A 21,052-nucleotide genomic window follows, 5' to 3' on the forward strand; every position below is an offset into this window, starting at 1 on the left:
AACATACCTAAATATAATTCTTTTGAATTCCTTATCAGAGAGTTCCAATGCTGCTTCTTCCTCAGGGATGTGTTCTGGGTCTGTATCTTGCTCCTTTGTTTCTACCACTTTATCCTGCTTTTTTGTGTGAACTGTGATGTTTTGTTTTCTCCGAGATATCATAGCGTTTCTATTAACTGTTTGTGAAGAGCAGCCATGGGTGATTCAGCCTCTTGTTGGTGGTTTTTTATCATTGGCCCATTGGTGGATAAGAAAGTAGTGGCTCTTGCTCAGTAAGTGAAATTGCAGGAGATGTGGATGTTGTTGTGTCTAATGGGCACTGTTGCTGTCTCCCACTCAGTTAGACAAAAATTACAACTGAATAATGATCAAAAAACTAAAAGCACATGGACAAAATACACACTATGAATTACATCAGAACAGTAACCAAAAAAAGGAAAAAGGGAAAAAGAAGAAGAAAAAAACCAAGTAAACCTGCAATATCTGGGGATAGGGCACTAAGAGAAAAAATGTAGAGGAGAATAATGAAGAAAAAAATGGGGAAAAATGCAAAATGAAAAACAAGGGACAGGCTTAAGCATGAGAAAAAAGGGGGGGGGAATTAAATTAAAAAAAAAAAAAATTTCAACCAGGAGCAGGGAAAGAAAAAAACCTGAATACTAGGACATGGGAGGGAAAGACTAAAGAATAATAGTAAAAAGGACCAAATTATTAATAATATTAGTAGTTTTAAAACAGACAAGTACAAGCAAACTAAACACCAGAAAAAAGAAAGCAAAAAAGAAAATTAAAAAAAATTAACAGAGAGAAAAAAAAAAAAAAGTCGATAGAGGACAGGGTAAGGCTCCCACGCTCCTTTTGAGCACACAGACTGGGATGGAGTTCCTGTGGGCCCAGAAGGTGGGTGGGAGTGGGGGATGGCTGCACCTCCGTACACCAATTGGGTTGGGGGTGAAAGAGTAACAAGAGGAATGTCACACCTTTTCAGTCTTGCAGGTCTGGAGTGTCCTTGGGGTTTCTGGCAAGCAGAACGTGTTCTTAAGCCCCTGGAATCTGTGCGAGTGCTCTCTCTTTAAATATCCAAAGTGGTCAAGCTGCTTGTAAACATTCAAAATGGTGGCTCCCTCTGGATGGGCAAAAGTCCACAGCTCAGCCCACCTTTCTCTTCACCTTTTCTGTTTATTCCCCAGCCACCAGAGTAGTCCTCTGTGCAGTCCCTGGCTAGTAGGGCTGATTGTTAGGTTAATTCTTAGGTCCTACCACCACTCAGCATTCTCCAAGCTGTCTGTGCCATCAGGATCGCTCAGGGTTGCTTCCAGACCGCAGCTCCGTATGTCTCCTTTTTTGGCATTTTCATGCAAATTCTTTTGCTAGTTGGGGTTTAGTCCACTTCTACATCCTCCCTTCAAGGCTCAGGGGTCCAGGATTGTCTTCTGTGTCTTTGTTAATTGGTTTCTCTTTTCTTTGTTGAAGAGGGTCTGTGCAGTCTTTCTGCCTAGACTGCCATCTTATCTCCAAATTCTTAACGAGACCATTAGAAATGGATCTCGTTCATAACCTAGGGACTGCCTCTGTGTTTGTGTATGTGTGTGTGTGTATGTAAGCCCAGGTGGCACAGTTGTTAAAATGCTTGGCTGCTAACTGAAATGTTGTCAGTTTGAAATCACCAGCCATGCATTGGCAAAAGATGTGGCAATCTGCTTTTATAAAGATTTATAACATTGGAAATCATTTGGGACAGTTTTACTCTGTGTATAGGATCTCTTTGAGTCTATGAGTCAGAATTGACTTGAAAACAATGGACATATATAATATATATAAATATACATATAAATAAATAAATAAACACAAGCCTTGGTCAAAAACAAAGCTGTTTAGCTTTATATCTAGAAGAGGGGGATTTGGTAAAATAGTGTGTTTTGGTAAGTGGGGGCAAATTCTGGAGGGACTCATATTGTAGGCTAACAACAATACATTTATTGATCAATGTTCCACACTTGACTCTCCTTTACTGTCTACATAGGTTTTTGTTTTGTTTTGTTTTTGTTTTTTTTTAGAGTAAAGGAACCCTTTGAGAATCTATTTTATAGTATAAATCTTTCAAAGTAATGTACACTGTGGGAGCTCTGGTAGCATAGTGCCTAAGGCACTTGACTACTTACCAGAAGACTGGTGTTCAAACCTACCAGCCACTCTTTGGAAGGAAGGTGGGGCAATCTATTTCTGTAGTGATACAGCCTCGGAAACCCAAGAAGGGGTGGCTGTGAGTCAGGTCCTACTCAACGGCACATAACAACAACAATGTACACTGTATCCCACACAAATCTGTGAGAATTTTAGAGACCTCAACAGTTTCTTAAGTCCATCTGAGCACATCTTGGGTTAAGAACTCTTTCTGGACAATCTAGCCAGAACTTCATTCTCCTTCTTAAATGTGAGAGTTATATACATTCAATCATCTGATTATACACTTGACATGATCCAAATGAAATTCATGCACTCTAACTATCCTATTTCCCTGATATTTCAGATCACAAAAAAATGGTAGAATATCCATTCACAAGATCTTCTAAGCCAGAATCTCTGAGATCCTTTTGGCATTCCTCTCTTACTTACTTTTGATTTCCAGTTCATTACTGACACCATGTTTCTTTCCACCCTGTCACTTCTGTAGCTAAGGCTCTTATCATTTCTCTCCTTGATCACCACAGCAACCTTATGTCGTCCCTACTTCCTTTCTTGTTGCCCTTCCAAGTTTGCTCTTTAGGTTGTTACCAGAGTAACTCTAGTAATGTTAGTAAGAAGTCTAATCACATTATCCCTCTACTGAGAACTTTTCAATCATTCCCCTCTGTTTTAAAGAATAAAATCCATACTCTTGAGCATGATATGGTTAGGTTTCTATCTTTCTTGATGGTTTTATGCTCCCAATGGGCTCACTTTCAGCTTCACATCGTGGCATTGCTTTTTTTTTTTTTTGTCCCCAGTGCTTAGATTGTCCTAGTCCTTTTTAAAGTTCCAGTCCCTGAATCATGCCCTTGGGAATCAATCCCTTCCTCACCCCTCCAATCCTGACTGGGTCCTCATCTTTTAGAGCCCCATAGTGCTCTGATCTTAACCCTATTAGGGCATCTTTCACATCAGAATCACCTGGTCTCTTGTCTTTCTCTTCTTAAAATTGTTATCTGACCTTAAGTTGGCCTTCAATTCATGACAACCCCATGCACAAGGAACACAATGCTCTATAGCCTCATGCAATGCCCACAATTGGTTGCTGAGTGATCCATAGGGTTTTCAGAGGCTAAATTTTGGAAATAAATCAGCAGGCCTTTCTTCCTAGATCAGTCTTTATCTGGAAGCTTTGCTGAAAGCTGTTTAGCATGATAGCATCAAGCAAGCCTCTATTGACAAATACATGAGGCTATGCATGAAGGTTGGGCAATCCTACTTCCGTAGTGATACTGCCTCGGAAACCCAAGGAGGGGTCGCTATGAGTCGGGCTTGACTCGACCACACATAACAACAACAACAACAACATGCATGAAGTACATCGGCCAGGAATCTAACTGGTATCCCTTCCCTTCCACATGAAGGGCAATGATTTTAGCATTGAACCACATCGATCCCCCCACTTCCTAAGATTATTACTCCCTTATTTCGTTAGTTTCTGGTACAATGTACCACAGAACATGCATTCAATAAAGACCTGATGCATTAATAAAAGATGAAACATTCTGTTGGCCAGTGGCTTTCAAACTCTCAGATATTCCCAGATGTTCCTAGGACTACTTCATTGATGCTATAATGAAACATTTTCTTTTGTACAATGAAAGTTTAAACCACCTACAGAAACCATTCATTTCCTTAGGTACATTTCCTTTTCATTTAGCAATTCCTGTAAGATTTTATTTGCCCCCAAAAATGTTTCTGTAGATAATTAAGATATATTATATATTTTATGCTAGGGACCAATATTCAGAGGCAGATTATCCATTATGCAAGATAAGCATAGGCCTATTTTGGGCTTAGTGAGTAAGCACAGATAAACCTGTATTTACCTTGCTTACTGGATACTCCATCCCTGTCAGGGACTGTAAATTTGAAAAGAGGCCTTGAATCTGTAGAAAGGTGTGGTGGGGTTGGGAGAGAGAAAGATGGTAGCTATATGTAGAAGCAGAAGCTTTAATGTAGTAAAACAAATGTGAAAATTTTCACTACAAATTAGAAAGTAAGCACAAGTAAGCCTGTGATTACCTTACTTATTGGGTAGTCCTCCCCTGATAGTGATAATGCTATTTTAGTAAGAATCCCTTGACATAAGAAACAGTACACATCGAAAAGAGGCAAAAAACTAATGCAGTCAGAAATAAAGTTTAACTCTAAGGGTTTTGTTTTGTTTTGCTTTGAAGTTCAATGTTGTTTTTAGGTGTATTGAGTCAGTTCTGACTCATAACAATTTTACATACAGCAGAATGACACACTGTCCGGTCCTGTGCCATCCTCACAATCACTGCTATGTTTGAACTCATTGTTGCAGCCACTGTGTCAATCCGTCTTATTTAAGTCCAATTCTAGGTTAAATTTACCTTTTTTTATCATTTCACTTTGGCTCTAGTAGAGGGTTTTCAAAGAGGAAGTTGTACCTTTACAGCCAGTGCTTTTGTTCAGTTCTCTATCTTGGTTTCACACCTTGAAGTTTAACTCTCTAGAAGTCTGTCATGCCATCAACTTCGGTTATTTTCAAATTCACTGCAGGATCTTGGTGGGAGGAGAAAAACCTCCTCTGACTGTGTTCTAAAAATGTAATTTCTACCTGAAAAAAAAATTGAACACTCACCTGTGTTTTATTGTCTCGTTCAATAAAAGTTTCAAAAGATAGGAGACTTTGAGTTTTGAATAAAATACTATCTACCTTTCACATTCCTTACTTCTAAAATACTCAAATGTGAAATAGTCTTCCACAGAAGGGGCTCTTTCTCTTACACTTATGTGTTCAAAAATAAACAAATGTCCCTAGTGGACAATTTAAAAAGTTCCAGTCTATAGAATGTATATACTCTGACTTTTAAATGTCGACCAGCCTTGGAAATCTATATGACATAAACTTTTGCCAAAAAAAATCAATCTTGAGTTATGATTTGATTAGCACCAAATTGCTATCACATTTGTTTCTACATTTGTCTACCTCATGTCCTTTTCATTCATAGGCTGGCTGATTCAAACCTTCTTTAAAAACTCCCTGAGAAAGTCTGTGACATTAAAATGTCCTTTGATGCTCTTTCACTAAGCAGTGAATATTAACAGTTATGGTGACCCTGTTCCCTAATGTGTCTCCACAGGATCAATAGCAGTTAAGTGCCACTGTTTTACAATTAAAAAGGGGATCATTTTAAATTTAAAAGCTCATAGCCAATTTTGTTCTTGGCACTTAATAGCATAATTCATTTTTGAAAAACCTCATTGGGAGAACATAGACTTTTTTTTTTTTTTTTTTTCTTTTGGTGACAGCATTAGAAGGGATTCATTTTTTTCCATCTCTTGTTGTCTCTGAGGTGATTGGTAGTGTTCCTTCATTAAGTTGTCAGCAGGGCATTTGAGGATTTTCTCCAAAATAGGGGACCCTGAGGCATAGCACAAGCAACCATCAAAATTCTGTGTAAAACTATTTAACAGCCACTTTATTGGGAGTCTCTCCCTGAGTGTTGCTGTTTTCAGTCAATCTTGTCTGCACTTTCATATTTTTTCCCTGATTTCTGCTTTTTTTTTTTTTGTCGACCTCCTCCTGTTCCCTATTAGGAAGGAACCCAGGCACATGACAGGTGGTTCAGAGAAGGCATACATATTTCTCACATCTAATTGGCTAACATTATGCTGGAAATGTCATTCTGATCCTACCTCATTGACACTGCAGAGAGCTTCAGCTCTATTTCTATACAGTAGCTTTCCTGGTTCCCAATTATGACAGTAACAGGCGCATCGAGTTAAGTATACAGTATATCCCTGGGGATAAGCACTCAATGTGGATCCACTCTGGGTAAGTCTCATGTCTGCTTATGGAATTTACATTATATTGAGGAAAACAACAGTGGCGTCACCAGGGTTGGTGTTACTCAGTGTGCTAACTCATCCTATCATTCTCTCCACAGACCTCCTCCTGTACTAGACCATACAGAAACCTTAGTAATGGTTAATATGAATTTCAATCATAGAATAACATGTAATAAATATAGTTGTAAATTGCTTAAATGTAATATTTCTTAGATTATATGAATATTAACAACAAAATTGTGTTTGTAAAATCTTTCTATGTTGAATTACATTATTAGTAATGTAAAGGAAGTCTTTTCTATTTTTCTCCTTTTAATTACTACTTCAGTTCTTAAATACATTATTGATATAGATATTGAAACACTATACCATGATATTGTAGCTAAAACACCAGAATATTTGACAAAATCAGCAACTATAAAGACACCAACCAAAATAACAGGGTGAAAACAACATCCTGTGTGTGTTTGTAGTGTATGCAGATAAAACGATGTGATGTGAAGCATTATTGTAATTGACTAATAATGACTGACTAGATTGCATTAGAAGGTTCTAAAATAATTTTTGGCGAAGGGGCATAGAGTTTTAGCCTTGTAGGTATATTAATACATGGGCTTACCAAAAATGTTTTTGTTGTTATAACTAACTACAAAGATATTTTTATAAAAATAATAAATTTCTAGTAAAACACTACACAGAAATTTTATAGACATTTGGTGTCACCCTCTCTGACAGTGTCACCTGGGGCAGTCCATATCCCCCACAAGCCCATGGGTAAGCAAAAAATTCTGTTTGTCATATATATCTGTTGCTTGACACTTAGGAGAATATATTAATGCATTTGGTATTTTTCAATATATATTATTGCCTTTCTCTTTTTAATAAGCAAAAATATCTTATCTATCATTTTTCCCCTAAATATGCCTACTAATTCTACTAATTTGAAAAAATAACTGAATGTTGACTGTATGTAAGGCACTGTGCTCAGTCAGCCCTTAATACATCTTTTCTCTAGTTCTCACAGAAAATGGATATTATTGTTCATAATTAACAGATGAAGATACTGAATCTCAGAGTCATTAAGTAACTTGCTCAAAGTCACACAGCTTATAATTATCGCAAATGGTTTCAAAGAACTGTCTCACTCCCAAATCTTTGATCTTTCAATCATGCTGTTTATCACACCTGTTGAGCCTCCTTAGATTTAACTATATAGCTTAGTCTTAAAACAAAAAGTAAAGTCACTAGAATCTGTAGGCTTTTCCAAAAAAATCCATGACACTAGCTGGTTATCAGAAAATTAGAACCAGTCAAAACATATTGCATAATTTGTTCTTTATGTAAATTTGGTCTACATTTTTTATTATTTTAACACTTATTAGTTTCTTACAGTATCTCACGAATGATAAACTGTTATTAACTAAAGCAAAATGAAATATGTCATTTCATTAATTTTCTTTCTGAATTTAGTCATTGTTTTTGCAAATACAATTTTTTCAGTATGGAACTGACTAACCAGGGGCACATCTATATCATACTAGGGACTGGAATAAATGGAGTATTAGAGAATCCAATGGGCAGTATTCCCTGAGAGTATAATTGATTTTTACTGGGGAACTTTGACTTTATTTCCTCATGCCTGTGGATATTACTGTGTCTTATAGGAAACAGCAACTGACTTTAATTTAGTCAAAATCTCTAAACAAATCTTCCTGAGCAAAAAATGATTTTCTTTTTTCCCTTTTCTCCCTTCTATCCTCCCTCCCTCCCCATTTCTCTCCCTTCCCTCCTGCTGCTTCTTTCCTTCTCTTAAATTCTACTCCCCTGCCCAAAACATACTAAAACCCAAAACACTCTTAAACTTCATCTTTCTTCTTTTAATTAAACATTGCTGTGTAGCGGCAAAAACCTCTCGCCCCAGTCTCGCAAGTGCAAGATAAAGGCATGTCTTCATTCTAAAGCAATATGAATCCCTGGGAGGCTGCCGCCCAACTGGCCCATCCTGTAATCCAAACCCTGAATCAGAGGATGTGACTCCTGCAAACACAACGGATGGGGTTCTTGAATAGTGGACAGGTCTAACTTGCCACCTCACAACATAATTAGCCGCTGACATCAGGGGCTGCCTGGTTCGCACCATGTAACACTTCTCACATTTCATGTAATGGCGTTGGTAAAGTGCTCCCCCTTTTCAATTAGCCTGCCTGGCTTCCTTCACTCCCGCGTTCTTTTGTGCAGGTCTTAGGGACTCAGGGAGAGGTCCGGAGTCTGCGGCTGGCAAACACAGCTCCAAACGCAGCACCCGTGCCCAGTTGTGGCTGAGTGACTTGAAACCTGTCATTAAGCATAATTTATTCCATACGCTGTTGGTGAAACCAATCAGCGCCGTGACTCCCCTTTTGTGTGTGTTTAAAGAAGAAAAAAGCAAAAGCTTCTATAAATAAACTCCGGCAACTTGGTCGCTGCGTGTGTCCATTTGCTGAGAAGATTCTGGGTTGGAAGGAGTTTGGAGTGGCTGGGCCTTGGGTTTCACTCACCATTCTCTTTGAAGACCATGCATACAGTCAGGTTTCTTTGTGCTTGGGAACTTCCACTTCTCATTCTGCAATAAACAAAACCTGCTTCATTTTTCTCCTGTGGTAATTATCCTTTTGTATTTACATAGAGGGGCTGCCCTCTAAGTGGCATTAATGCTGGCGACCAGAGTGACTGTGCCTGCCTGGATTTCATTACCAGCTAATTACTCAGGGGTGCTCCCAATGCCTCTGGTCTTCTCAACCAAAGCACACTGTGTAATTCAAATTTACATTGTGTCATATTACATGGGGGTTATGACACAGACAAATGCATTCTGACATTATGCTTTAATTGTTTTTTCCTCTAATAGTGCTTGCAGGAGGAAGGGTAAGCAGCAGGTGTAGCATGACCGGTAGGAGTGAGGGTGTGGATTCAAGCCTCCCTGAATTGAAATTGTACAAATTATTTAGCAACCTGTGAAATTATCAGCCTCCTTCCCCTCTCCCTGGACCATTTTAGTATAGGATTTCACATTTTTACAGTTCTGGTGAGCTGGTGAATGAGTTGATGGATGTAACTCATGTTTATCAAATGCTAGGCAGGTGATTTACACTCATTTCTACAACAACCCTATGAACTTGGCATTGTTTTCCCTTTTCACTGAAGAGCACTGTTGTTTGTGGGGTTTATAAATGTCTTAGGTAGATAGAAACACAGGTCAGTTTCTGTTGAGTTGATCCTGTTTCATGGTGACCCTATGTATGTTGGAATAGAATTGTGTTCCATAGGGTTTTCTCTAGCTGATTTTTCAGAAGCAGATACAGGCTTCCAATATTTTAGTTAACAGACACATGTGGTAACTGTTTCTATACCTAGAGACTCCTAGGCAGATATGTCCTCATTGAAATAATTTTTAATTAACAGATCCTCACAAGCCACCTGTCTAGCGGGTCAAAGGTATTATTTACACTTTGCCGTGGATGGCCATTCAGTATGTTCGAGCTAAACAGGTAATTTGGAGTACAGACTCCCCATCGGTCATTTTTTCAACAAAGCACGCATGCTCACTAATAAGTTGTTTCTATTCTACAAACTTGGTCATCATAGAACAGTGTTCTGAACTGGCTTTGTGTGTGTATGTATTTTTGAATCCTGTAGTTTTGAAATGAACATGAAGCATTCTCATAAGTCAGGTATGAAGGCTTCAAAATGATGATGCAACATAATCTCTGTGCTCACACCTGGTCAGGGGGTAACTTCTGTTCCTAAAGAATGCTCATATCTGCTGCTCCAGCCAGGGAATCACACCCAAAAAGCATTTGACAATAATCAGAGTACCTTTTCAGGGTAACACAAAGATTCTCTGAAATTAAAGTGGTCCAATAAAAGGGATGTTAGCTCTTTCCCTAATTATTCTGGTATTGGGGATAGATGAAGTTGCCATATGCTTGACAGAGAGGGTTGTAGTAGAGGAAAGGCCATGGACTTGAATATCATCAGCTCTGCCTTTCATTTACTCAAGTAAAATAGGCAAGATACTGATTTCTGTCAGCCCCAGTTTTCTCTTTTGGAAAATAGAGATGACAAATATGTATCTTTTGGAATTTACAATATAAAATAGTAATCTAATGGCCTCTGGTACATAACAGGCACTGAAGGTAAAGAAGCTGCTTTTTGCCAGTTTTTCCTCCTCTCTTCCTCTGTATTATCTTCTTCCTGTCCTCTATTTTAGATTTCACGACCACATTCCAAGGAACATGAAAATTCCTTGATTTTTCTCTTTCTTGAAATCCTGACATTTATCCTGGTACCAGCTACTAGTTCACATTCATCTTCTCTTGCCAGTTCCCAGGGCCCTGCATCCTTTCTCACTTTCTGTGTCCAGTCTATACCAATGTTCCAAATAATCTTTCTTAATGCTGTCAGAATCATTCTTCAGAAGTTCATATTAAGGCATGCCACTGCATATTATATCTTCGGTACTAACTTATTCAAATCTTCAAATATTTAAAAAAAAACAACTATATTTTTTTAAATTGTAAACTGATTTTTGCTGGAGTATATTTGATACTGAAACAACTATTAATGTATTACCATTTCAAAGAACAGTAAAGTTACAAGGACAACAATTTGAGGATCACTCTAAGCTATACAAATCTGCTCTTGGCTCTGTGGAAGCATTTCTCCCTTATTCATTATTAATTCATTGGTGTCAGTAAGGAGAAATATATGCTCAGATCATTTTTGGTAGGTCCATTTTTAGGCTAACTTTTCTTAAGCATTTGCTCTGTGTGAGACACTGTGCTAACTATTCTAGTTGCTTAATCCCTCAACACTTGCTAGGAAACAACTACTATTTTCCAGAACAAAAAGAGGTTAGATAACTCTCCAAATCATTTAGCTAGAATAGTGGAACTGGAATATAAACAGAAATTGTGCTGATGCCACTTTTACGCAGGCAGGCGGATTTTGGTGTTTAGTTTACACCCACGACCTATTTAAAGAGTTTGGCACATCCCTTGCATGTGTCAATTCAAGTGCCATCTAAAGTGCTATAAGTGGGCAAAGGCCTCTGACACTATCAGAAATACTTGGAACACATTTATGCAAAAAACAAAAAAAAAAGAGAGAGAGACTGTATTTGTTCTTCTAACACTCTTTGTCTTCTTTATACCTGCTTGTACCACCAGCCATAGTGTGACTGAAATAAATCAGTTTTCCCGCTGTCTGAATTCCAGCCAAGAGCTAATATCTCTACTCCCTTTTCTCTTAATAAAAGATTCTTAGTTAAAAATAATTTATCTCTATAATACAAAGAGTGAATCCTGGTGAAAACGATGGACTTAAGTTAATAACAATATTTCAATATCAGCCCATCAATTGTAACAAATGCACCACAGGACTACAAGATGTTAAACTAGGAGAAACAGTGGGAAGAAGAGAATGGAGAGTATGTCAACTCAGTGCTCTCTGGGTAAATTTTCTGTAAACCTCAAACTGCTGCAAAAAAGTCTTTTGTGTTTTAAAATAAGAATTTATCTCCTTCGGCTTAATCACAGGAAGTTGTGGTTCCTATCCTGGTTTTCTTGCTAATCTCCACATGGTGTGGAGATTGAGGGACAAGGCTAAATACTCATATTCACATGTAAGAAAAAATTCATGCAGTTTTCAGAACTTGTTTAGAACCACATTTAGACCACATACCCTGCCCCATGGTGCTGTTTTTTTGCTGTACCTGTTACTGAGATTTTATGGGTTAAACTGTGTCCTGTATGATGAAATCCTAAACTCTGTACCTGTGAATGTGAACTTGCTTGTGGAAATATGCTCTGTCTTTGAAGATGTGGTCAATTAAATCATATTAAAGTATTCTGGGTCCTAATCCTAATCCCTTCTGAAAAGTGTATTACAAAAGGATAAAATGGGCATGGAGTCAGAGACACACAGGAAGAAGAAACAATGTGAAGATATATCTACCAGCCAATGAATGCCAAAAAATGCCTGGGGCTAAAGAAGTAGACTGAGGCAAGGAAAGACACTCCCCTATAGCCTGCAAAGAAAAAGATAATAGCCCTGTCTAAGCCCTGAATTCAGACTTCTATCCTCAAAAACTGTGAAAAGATAAAAATTCTTTCTTTAAAGCCACCCTCTTTGTTATGTCAGCCCTGGAAAATCTGAGACACAAATGCATGCAACAGCCCTAGCATTGAGTTGAGGGCCACCTATGCAGGTAATAGGACTGCTCATCACTGAGAACACTCTTGTGTTTCTATTCAATTTATCTGAAAATTTTGAGTTGTGTGACTCAGGCAAATTACCTCACTCTTTTGGTCTTCAGATTGTTATCCATATAATGAAGCACTCTGAACTTTATGCTCTTTTTCAACACTCTGGGATCCCTTTCACCCTGGGGCCTTGGCTTCAGCTGGCCCTTTCATCCATAGTGCTCTCCTTCTGATATACACTTCCTATACCCTCTTTTCCTTCAAATACAGCTCAAATCTCACCTTTTCTGTGAGGCCTACCACACTAATACCACTCTAATACCACAAACTTCCCTTTTATCCATTGTCACAGTGCTCCTTTTTCCCATTCTCTGACCTATTCTTTCTTTTATTCCATAGCATTTACCATCTTTTAACCTAATTTACTTTAAAATTTTATTTAGTATGCCTCCTACCACTGGAATATAAGCTATTCATATTATAATAATCATTGTCTGTCTCCTTCACTGTTAAAACCAAGTATTTAGATTAATGCTTGGCAGTTATTGTTGTTGTTGTTGTTATGTGCTGTCGAGTCAGACCCGACTCATAGCGATCCCTCCTTGGGTTTCTGAGGCAGTATCACTATGGAAATAGATTGCCCCATCTTCCTTCTGAGGAGTGGCTGGTGAGTTTGAACCCTCAGCCTTCTGGTTAGCAGTCAAATGCCTTAGGCACTACTATACCAGAGCTCCCTGGCAGTTATTAGAAACTCTAAATATTTGTTGAATAAATGACAGTAATTAGGTTATCCTAATTAAGTTATTTTTTTCAGCCAAAGATTCTATTTTACTTTCATTTTTTTTTTTACCAGGTTATCAAGGTTTAATTTAGCTAACATAAAATTTGTCCCATTGAAAGTAAACTATTTGATGATTTAAACAAATTTATACAGTGTAAAGCCATCACTACAATATAATTTGACAACATTTTGCTTGTCCCCCAAATTTCTCCATTCCCATTTGCATCCAATTTCTGCTAGTGTGGACCCAGCCCCAGACAAAACTGTTCTGACATTGTCTCTACAGATTTAACTTGTCTAGACTTTTATCTAAATGTAATTGCACAATGCAGACCTTTTTGTATGTGTGGCTTCTTTTGCATAACATAATATTTTTAAGTATATCTACATCTTTGCATATATCAGTAGTTCATTCTCTTTTATTATTGATCTCTTATATAGATATATAATTTACCAGTGGATGAATATTTAGATTGTTTACAGCTTTTGGCTCTTATGAATAATAATACTATGAACATTTGTGTGCAAATTTTGTATGCATATGTGTCTTCTTTTCTCTGTAGACACCTGGGAGTAGAATTATTGGATTATATGATATTTATATGTTGTATTATTTCAGAAATTGCCAAAGGTTTTCTAAACTGGTTGTACCATTTGCATGCCGGCAATGTAGGAGTGCAATCAAGATGTGTTGATAACTTGGAAAATATGGCCTGGTGATAGAAATAACACTAGAGATTGCATGATAGACCAACAACACATTCATTGCAAATACCTTTTCTCAAGCACATAAATCATGGCTATACACATGAACCTAACCAGAAGGAATACACAGAAATCAAATCAACAACATCTCTGAAAAGAGCCAATGGGAGAAACTCAATAACATCAGTCAAAACAAGGCCAGGAGCTGATTGTGGAACAGACCATCAGTGGCTCATATGCAAGTTCAACTTGAAGCTGAAGAAAATTCAAATAAGTCCATGGGAGCCAAAATATGACCTTGATTATATCTCACCTCAATTTAGAGACCATCTGAAGAACAGATTTGATGCATTGAACAACAATGACCAAAGATCAGATGAGTTGTGATATGACATCAAGAACATCATATATGAAGAAAGCAAATAAATGGTCATTCAAGACAGGAAAGGAAGAAAAGACCAAAGAGGATGTCATAAGAGACTCTGAAACTTGCTCTTGAATATAGAATAGCAAAAGCAAATAGAAGATATGATAAATTAAAACAGCTGAACAGAAGATTACAAAAGGCAGCTCAAGAAGATAAAATATTATAATGAGATATGTAAAGACCAGGAGTTAGAAAACCAGAAAGGAAGAACATACTTGGCATTTTGAAGTTGAAAGAACTGAGGAAAATATTCAAGTCTTGAGTACAATATTCAAAGATTCTGTAGGCAAAATATTGAATGATGCAAGCAGGAAGCATCGAAAGAAGAAGCATGGAAGGAATACACAGAGTCATTATAACAAAAAGAACTGTTCAATATGTTTTGTTTTGTTCTGTTGTGCATAAGGACACTATAAGTTGGAGACAACTCAATGACACATAACAACAACAATGTGGGTAACCTATTTCAGAAGGTAGCATATGATCAAGAAATAATTTATTGAAGGAAGTTCATGCTGCATGGAGAGAGAGAATAGGCAAAAATCAAGGCTCTGGGAGTTGACAGAATACCTATCAAGATGTCTCAAGAAGTGATTGCAGCACTGGAGGTGTTTACTTGTTTATGCCAAGACATTTGGAAGACAACTACCTGACCAACTGAAAAGAATAAATCAATATTTGTGCCTATTTCAAAGAAAAGTGATTCAACAGAATGTAGAAATTATCAAACAATATCTGTAATATCACACACAAGTAAAATCTTGCTGAAGAAAATTCAAAAATGTTTACAGCAATATATTGACAAGGAACTGTCAGAAATTCAGGCTAGTTTCAGAAGAGGATGAGAAACAAGGGATATTACTGCTGATGTCAGATGAATCCTGACTGAAACCAAAGAATACCAGAAAGATGTTTACTTGTGTTTTATTGACTATGCAAAAGCACTCAACCGTGTGTATCATAGCATTGTGAAGAATGGGAATTTCAGAAAACTAAATTGTGCTCATGAGGAACCTCTACATAGACCAAAAGGCTGTTGTTCAAAAAGAACATGGAGATACTGAATGGGTTAAAATCAGGAAGGGTGTACATTAGGACTGTATCCTTTCACCATACATACTCAATCTGTATGCTGAGCAAATAATCTGAGAAGCTGGACTATATGAAGAAGAGTGTGGCATCAGGATTGAAAGAAGACTTATTAACAACTTGAGATATGCAGATGACACCATCTTGCATGTTAAAAGTGAAGATGACTTGAAGCACTTACTGATGAAAATCAGATACTGAAGTCTTCAGTATAGATTATACCTCAAAACAAAGAAAACAAAAATCCTCATTATTGGACCAAAAAGCAACATCATAATAAATGGAGAAATGATTAAAGTTGTCTGCGATTCCATTTTACTTAGGTTCACAATCAATGCCCATGGAAGCAGAAGTCAAGAAATCAGATGTCATATTGTACTGGACAAAGCTACTTGAAAAGACCTCTTTAAAATGTTAAGAGGAGAAGATGTCACTTTGAAGACTAAGGTGTGCCTAACCTAAGCCATGGTATTTTCAGTCACCTCATATGCATTTGAAAGCTGAATAATGAACAAAGAAGACCATAGAATACTTGATGCCTTTGAATTATGGTGTTGATGAAGAATACTTTTTCCTTTGTTTTTTACTTTGTTGTTGTTGTTGTGTGCCGTGGAGTCGGACCCGACTCAGCGACCCCTCCTTGGGTTACTGAGGTGGCATTACTATGGAAATAGATTGCCCAACCTTCCTTCCATTGTTTTTTTCCTAGATATTTCATAATATCTGAATACCGGGTAAACATGTTCCCTCTTATTTCTATGGAAGAATTTTTTTTTTTTTCCAGTTTTGGAGATAAAATTTACTTGCTATACACTTCATCAATTTAAATGCATTTCAAGATCTGTGGGTTCTGTAGTGATAACTCCTCTTTCATGCCTGACATTTGTGATTTGTGTTCTTTCTTTTTCTTTTTTTTTCTTGGTCAGTTTAGTTAAGGTTTATCAGTTTGTCAATTTTTCAAAGAACCAACTTTTGCTTTAGCTAATTATTATTTGTTTATTATACTGATTCTGCTCTTATCTTCATTGTTGTTGTTGTTATGTGCCGTCGAGTCGGCCCCGACTCATAGCGACCCCTCCTTGGGTTTCCGAGGCAGTATCACTATGGAAGTAGGATTGCCCAACCTTCCTTCTGAGGAGTGGCTGGTGGGTTTGAACCACCAGCTGTCTGGTTAGCAGGCAAGTGTCTTAGCCACTATGCTACTAGTCACTTCTAATTACTTTAGGTTTATTTTGCTCTTCTTTTTTCTAATATTAAGGAAGAATATTAGGTAATTGATTTTAAATTTTCTTTCTAATATAAAACAATTAAAGCTATATTTTCCCCTCATAATTATAATTTTTGTTACACCTATTTATTTTTTCTTTATTTTTTATTTGTTGTTTCATGGATTGCAGTACACATTTATAACCTTTTGCAGTTTATGTATATTGAATATTATAAAACTTCTTTGAAAATGTGAAAACTTGGAACCTTTCTAGGAAAATTTATCAACCCTTTGCATCTCCTATGCTATATTTTTCATAAAGCTCACTAGAAAAATATTTTCTTTTTTTTTTAACAGTTATGTATGTTTTAAGGAAATGAAGATGGGAAATTAGTAATTTATATGTATTTACCCAGATATTTACCATTTCTAATACTTTTCTTTCATTCTTGAAGATCTGAGTTTTATTCTTGTATCATTTTCCTTCAACCTGAAGAACTTTCTCTAATATTTCTTATAGTGTAGGTCCGCTAGTTTTCTTTTTATCCAAAAATGTTCTTCAAAGCTATTTTCAATACATATAGCACTATATAGTATTTTTTCTTTGTTATATTTTAACATCATAAATATCATTCTATTGTTTTTAAGCACATTGTTTCTGACACGTGCATGTCATTGAAATTATTGAACACTAGTCATAAAATATCATTTTTCCCCTCTATCTCTTTTTAATATTTTATCTTTATCTTTGTTCAACAATTTGACAGTTATGTGTGTTGGTATATTTTTCTTCATAAGTGTCCTCTTAAGGATATACTGAACTTTTTGTGTCTATAAATTTACATCACTCATCAAAGTTGGGAAACTTTCCTGGACTCCAATTACATGTATTTTTGATTAATCTTGATCCATGTATCTCTGAGGCTCAGTTTCAAACTTTTTATCTTCAAATTGAATAATTTCTATTTAATTATATCCAAGTCTAGTGAATTTCTCTTCTGCTTTGTGCATTCTACTCATTCAGTAATGTTACCATTTTGGATATTATATCTTTTGGTTCTAGAATTATGTGGTTCTTTTTCATATTTTCTATTTTTTGGCTGATATTTCCTAACTTTTAATTTTCATGAGCATATTTTATTTTATCTCACTGATCATAGTAGTAGTAGCTGTTCCAAATATCTTGCTTGATAGTTGTGACATTCGAATCATGTTAGGAATGGCATTTGTCATTGGTATTTATTATTGAGAATATGTCACATAATCCCAGTACTTCAAATGTTGAGAAATTAATATTGTCTTCTGGACATTATGAATGTTATGTTGTGAAGGCTGGTGTTTTTACATTCCTCTCAAGAGCTTTTTTTTTTTTTTTTGCTTTTGTTTTAGTATTCAATTAGCTTGGTTAGACTCAAAGAGCTAAATTTGTCTCATTTTCAATTGCCTGCAACTCAGACTTCAATTTAATTTTTTCAGTCTCAGCTGTGCCCTGTGTAGTCTGCCTCACACATGTATTGTTCATGGATCATCCAGACACTTGGGGAGAGTTTACAAATATAGAATCTGGGTCTCTTTTCCTATATTTTATTATTCCAAGACATTCCCTCACCTAACAGCAGCTGGGCTGCATTGGGATCTCTCATCTTAGACACGAATGATGACAAGAGCATCAGCTGCTTTGCACCACCCAGTAACCATGGCCTTTTTTCAAGCCAAAACCACAGAGGCAGAAAACATCCTGTCCTGTTGCTTTCTACAAATTTAAACCTTCTTCCAAATATGATGCTCTTTTTTCACTTTCCAGAGTCTTCTGATACTTGATGTTTTGTGTTCTACACAGTTTATACTTTATCTGAGGGAGTATTCGTTTTCTGTGAACTTATTATTGCATAATGCAAGCAGAACCCTCTGAAGGGGTTTTAAAATATTTCTTACATTTTATAAAAACAATTTATGTAAATTATATATGAAAATATAAAATCCAGTACAATGAAAATATTTTGTGACTCCTATATCCCAAGACAACTACAAATTCTTTCTATCTATTTTACTAGATTATTTTAGTTTATATATATGCTTATAAATATATTTTCCAACAAATACAGAATTTAATTATCTCTTATTACAACCTTCTAAAAATATTTTTAATATCTTTCCATGTCACTAAATACAGATACATTATCAGAATATGCATAATCGTTCACTGATTATCAATTATTTAAGTTGTTTTCATTTTTTTCCAGTTAGAAATTACATAGGATCAATCTTAGAAGAAACACAACTAGAATGCTCCTTAAAAATAAGGATGGCAACACTTTAGCATGAGTACTTAGACATGTCATCAGGAAAGACTAATTACTAGAAAACAATGTCATGTTTGATAGAGGGTCAGCAAAATGAGGTAAACCCTCAGTGAGATGGATTGATACAACAGCCAAAACAATAGGTTCAAACATAACAATGGTTATGAAGATGATGTAGGACTGGGTAATGCTCACTTCTGTTAAACATAAGGTCATCATGATTTAGAGTTCACTTGATAGCAATTAACAGCAACAACAAAACCTCTTCTTCTTGTGGGGGAATTAACAAAGCTTTATAGCACTTGAAAATAAATTTTCTTAACATAAAATATAATCATGTTTGAAGAGTAAGTAAAAGAACTGGAAAAAATAAAACAACTGTCAATTTTACAATACGCTAATGTATTTGGTTTTGTAACTATTTAGTTAATATGAATATCTCAAAAGCCTAGTAACTAGTCAAAGAATATGAACCAGATTATTATATGTATATTGCTAACAAACAAAATGGGAGCTCTGGTAGCATAGTGCCTAAGGCATTGGACTGATAACCAGAAGGCTGGCAGTTCAAACCCACCAGCCACTCCTCAGAAGGAAGGTTAGGTAATCTACTCCTGTTGTGATACAGCCTTGGAAACCCAAGGAGCAGTTGCTATGAGTCAGATCTGACTCGAGGGCACATAAGAAAGCAACAACAAACAAAATAGTTAAATATTCAATCTCAGAGTAAAGAAACTATTCTAAAAATGCAATTATTGTGCCTAAAAGATTGACAATTAAAATGAAAATCCTCAGTGCTGCAAAGTGTGCAGTGAGACAAGCATTCTTATACATTACTGGTAGATAAGTAAAATTCTTTTTGTAAATTACTTTAGAAAAGATTCTAAAGCCTTTGAACAGCACCATCTTTATGTACTTTCATCAAATAATTCTACTTCCAGGAATCAGTTTTAAGAAAACAATCATAAGTACAGTATTTTTTTTCTCTTTCTCTCTTTTCTTTTTTATTGTGATTTGGGTGAAGGTTGACAGAGCAAATTCACTTTCCATGCAGTTCACATATACTTTGTCTCATGACCTTGACCACAGTTTACCACAATGTAACAGCTCCCCTCCCACTTCCTCCCCATAGTTACCTCCCCTGTGTCCATCCCTCAATGGACTCCTGCCTCCTGAGCTGTCTTCCTGTGCATAAGTAGCCCTTCTTTCTCCCATGATTGTTCTCTCCAAGGAGTGTATCTACTTGAGGTAAATGTTCAATTCTATGCCATATAGGCTGTAGATCGGTTGGTGTACCAGTCATTAGGACTAATTGTTTCCATGACTTTTTTGTTTTTCTTCATTCTTCTTTGTTCTGGATGAAGAGAGGCCCATCGTTGCATCTAGATGGCAGCTTGCTAACTTTTAAGATTCCAGTCGCTACTTGCCAAAGTAGAAGGTGGAACAATGTTTTGTATAGTATGTTATGCCAATTGAGCTTGATGTCCCCTATGACTATGGTCCCAAGCCTGCAGTTCAACTACTCGATCCCTCTGGGTAGCTGCTGTGACCAAATAGTGACCACAACCTTGCCCCTTGTCAGCACTACTATACACCTAAGAATTCTGATCATTCACATAAAATCATAGGACCATTGTCTGCCAACCCTATATATGTTCTTGGATACACTCCCCATTTCATAGCCATACCTAATTGTTCAGCCTGTCCACCCATCTATCCATCCATGTACCCATATTAGCCTTCATGGACAATGCAGTACTGTATGTGCAAAAGAGTTCATATTTGTTGTCTGTACTGCCCAGGTATCTCTCTACGTCTTTCTCTTCCTCAATGCTGCCATATTGGTCACTCACATTTGGTACATTGCCCTTCTCTTCACCCAAATCAATACTTATCTCTATGTATGTAACAGCATTCCCTTCCCCCCCCACAACCCCTGGTAACCAACAAAGAATATTTCATTCTATAGATAAACCTTTCCTTAACTTTTACAATAATGGACTAATACAATATTTGCCCTTTTGTGATTGACTTATTTCACTCAGCATAATGTTATGCGGTGTTTTGCAGATTTTACATTATTCTTTAGTGTGGCATAGTATTCCATTGTGTGTATGTACCATAGTTTGGTTATCCATTCCTCAGTTGATGGACACCTAGGTTGTTTCCATGTTTTGGCTATTGTAAATAGTGCTGTGAAGAACGTGGGTGTGCATATGTCTGTTCTTGTCATGGCTCTCACTTCTTTAG

The sequence above is a fragment of the Orycteropus afer genome, unplaced genomic scaffold (genome assembly GCF_000298275.1).
Source record: "Orycteropus afer afer isolate SDZICR_OR568_19922 unplaced genomic scaffold, OryAfe1.0 scaffold00019, whole genome shotgun sequence".
In the NCBI taxonomy this organism is placed as follows: Eukaryota; Metazoa; Chordata; class Mammalia; order Tubulidentata; family Orycteropodidae; genus Orycteropus; species Orycteropus afer.